The following is a 3,416-nucleotide window of genomic DNA, read 5'->3' on the forward strand; positions in this document are numbered from 1 at the left end:
ACATTCACCCGTCAATCAATCTGCAACTTTTAGCGACACAGAGTGAAGATTCATTAGTTAGCTAGCTCCCTAACAGCATGGCTGGTCACAAAAAGTATTGGACATTCAAATGTCGACCTGATGATGGTGCTAGATTAAAAGTCAGAGGATCAATTTTAGCCGTTACAGTTCAACCCGGGGTTGAGCCTGAGTGTTAGCATACTGACAGCTAATTGTTAGCATACATTTTTTGTTCAGTTCAGTTTGGATCAAAGCGGAGAACTGACATCAACATCCCTACAGCCGCCAATAAACCGTCCAATAACACTCCATCCACAAACCTGCAGTCAGTCGGAGTTAATCTTTCACTTTAAAGCCTCGGGCTCATTTATTATTACATCAACATGAAGCTAGGTAACCATGGCGACGCCCAGTGAAGATTTGCCTCCTGATACACAACGACTGGTTGTACGGAGCAGGTGAAAAAAACACAGAGATTAAAACACTTTACATCTTTGTGATCACATCAGCATTTAAATAAACTAAAATCAATCACATTGAAGAGATCAGTGAATTCACTTGCAGGGGCAAAATCTGACTGATAGCAGTTTACCATGAGGTTTATTTGTTTATGGCAAACAGTGGAACAAAAGAAATCCTGGATCCTGCTGCCCATCCTGCTCCTATAAAACCTGAGGCTCGTATAGCACTGCCATATTCTCATAAAACAATCCCAAATAAATAAATGAAACAACCATCACTGTGTAATACTACGTATATCTAGTCTAAGTACAGAATAAATATTAAGTAAAACAACATATAACTCATATAAATGTATAAAAAAGTTTATAAATATGACTCAGGAGCTTTTTATGAGCTAAAGCTAAAGCTGTGTTATACAAAGTCATTTCTAAGGTGCTTTTATTTTTAGTACAACTGACTTCTGACCTCTGACCTGGTTCTATAGTTACCCACTTTATGAGTCTCCCCTTGACAAACATTCCCTTTTTATACTAATCCAAGGCAGTATAAATGTATGTATTTGAATGTTTCTGCACATGGGGGTCTATAAACAGTACTGTTATTGTATAAACTTGGAATGACTGTAAAGCTGAAACTCTTGTGGAGTCTTTGAGCTCAACCGTATTAATGTGTTATATTGTTCGTCCCCACAGTCGCCATTTCATTGTAGTGAGAGCACTTTTTGTGTGACCTTTAGGATCACAGCCTCAGAAAAACTGCACAGGCAGAGGGCATCCAGAGGGCTGATCTCCCAATGTCAAAAGATTTTGATACCAAATTCAAATTTAATTTATTTAACTTTAATGGCGTCCTCAATGTCTTAGTGTTTGTAAAGACCGGCTCAAAAAGCTGCAACCTAAGGAGGGACACCACTGTGGGTGAATGGAAATCTACTTACAAAAAAACCCAAAATGGCTTAACCAACAGAACTAACAAAGAGCTGGGGAGGGTGGAGCCACTTATATAGACTCAGCCCACAAACTCAGACAGGTGTCCTCCATCACCTAGAACTCAAACACATAGAGCAGACACACAGGAACAGGACCCAGAATGACGCCCCCTTCTTTAAGATGACAGTATCATCCTCAGGTACACGTGAGAGGCACCACCAATGCATGAGCTGTTGTTATACGTCACATAAGAGGTTTTAAATACATGGAAATAAAAATAAAATTACAAAAATATCCTGTGAATTACATGTTTAATGTAAAATAATGTGAAAATCTGTAACTGTAAATAATTATAAAATTACTGCTGAAGAAAATGTCCCCTTTTTCACATAAAAAGATTAAAATATATTTACAAATCACAGATATACTGTTTATTTAAATTCTAAAATGATGTAAAATTAGTGACATTAACAGTAAACAGTATTTGTTGTGTAATTTTAATGGATTAGTTTGTTAATTGACAGATATCTTATATAATTATGGATGTTTTCACAACATAAATGTTGAATAAATGTTTTTTATCAGTGTATAAGCATTTGTAAACTGTCCAAATACAGTTTTTATCAGTGAGAACAGCAATAATTATTGTAATTTCACAGATGGTGACTTTTATTACAGTTCTACAACTTTTAAAATTCATATTAAAATAAGAAAGATAAAATAATAACAATCATGTTTCCTTTTAAAACACAAAATTGAGATTTTGACAGATCTGTAGCTATTACCTCTGGCTTTTTTCTGGCTTTTTAAAAAAAAATTATATTTTAATATGTATATTTTCGAAAATGTTTAATTAAAGTGCAGTGACAGCCGTGCAGCAAATAATCTTGTTAATGTGTGCCTTATTATGAAGAGATGTATTTATGTATGTGAACCCTGTACAGTGTTGAGGGGATCTTTTTGACTATGGAGTATGGAGTTTTCCATACCACAATGAAACAAATGAAACAAAGTAAAATTATGTATTGCAGTGTTGTCCAGCAGAGAGAAGCATGGACCTGCTAACATTATAAATGCATTAAATGCTTTCAATCATGTTTCATTTTAAAACACAAATCTAAGACTGTAGCTAGTGAGGAGAGGCCTTCTGGTGGAGGGAGTGACAATGTATTCAGCGTTGCATTAAATAAAGTTGTGTTAAATGAAGTGGAGTCTGTTTCTAAACTGTATGTTAATCATTACAGATGTTTGGTGTGCCAGTTCACCTCCAGGACCACAGCTACTGGAGCCGGATGAGAACCAGCACAAACAAGGTGAAACACAGTGTATCAGCACTCACACACACATGTGACAGAAAACATGTCATATCATAGTTGTCTCACCAAGTTACAGTGTGCCACATGCTGAAAGGTTTGAAACTATGCCCCTTGACAGAGAGCTTTTTAGCTTTTCTCCAGGTAAGCAGGTACAGAACCTGCATGCACCTGGGAGGGTCTATGTTTTTTGGCAGGAGCCATTGTTTAATGCTATATTGTTAACTTGCTTGCCAAGGATGAATGGAACTGTGTCACTGCCCTGCATCTGTTTGAGCAGAGAGATAATATAAAGGTAAGATGGTCATCATCTGTGATCATGGGAGGACATTAAAGGACCATCCCGTATGTCAGACAAGCATTACCCAGGACAAGACGTCTGTCCACACTGGAGGTCCAGCTGTAGGACCTCCTGTCCCTCCTCTGCAGTGTTGCCAAGGCAGCTGGTCACATCACAGCCCTGAGTGGTTGAGATGTGTGTTTGGCTATAACTCCTGTCCTGGGAGCAGCAGTAACGTGTCTTCAGTGTCTCTGGATGTACTGCAGGAAGCTGACCCACTGACTGTCTGTCCTCCTGCAGGTCTTCGGTTTTCAGAATCAGAATCAGAATCAGAATCAGAATTATGTTTATTGCCAAGTAGGTTTTTACACCTACGAGGAATGTGTCCTGGTGCAATTGGTGCATAAAATATACAAATACAAATATACAAAT

This window comes from Morone saxatilis, unplaced genomic scaffold (genome assembly GCF_004916995.1).
Source record: "Morone saxatilis isolate NCDOM2014 unplaced genomic scaffold, NCSU_SB_2.0 Contig14, whole genome shotgun sequence".
Taxonomy (NCBI): Eukaryota; Metazoa; Chordata; class Actinopteri; family Moronidae; genus Morone; species Morone saxatilis.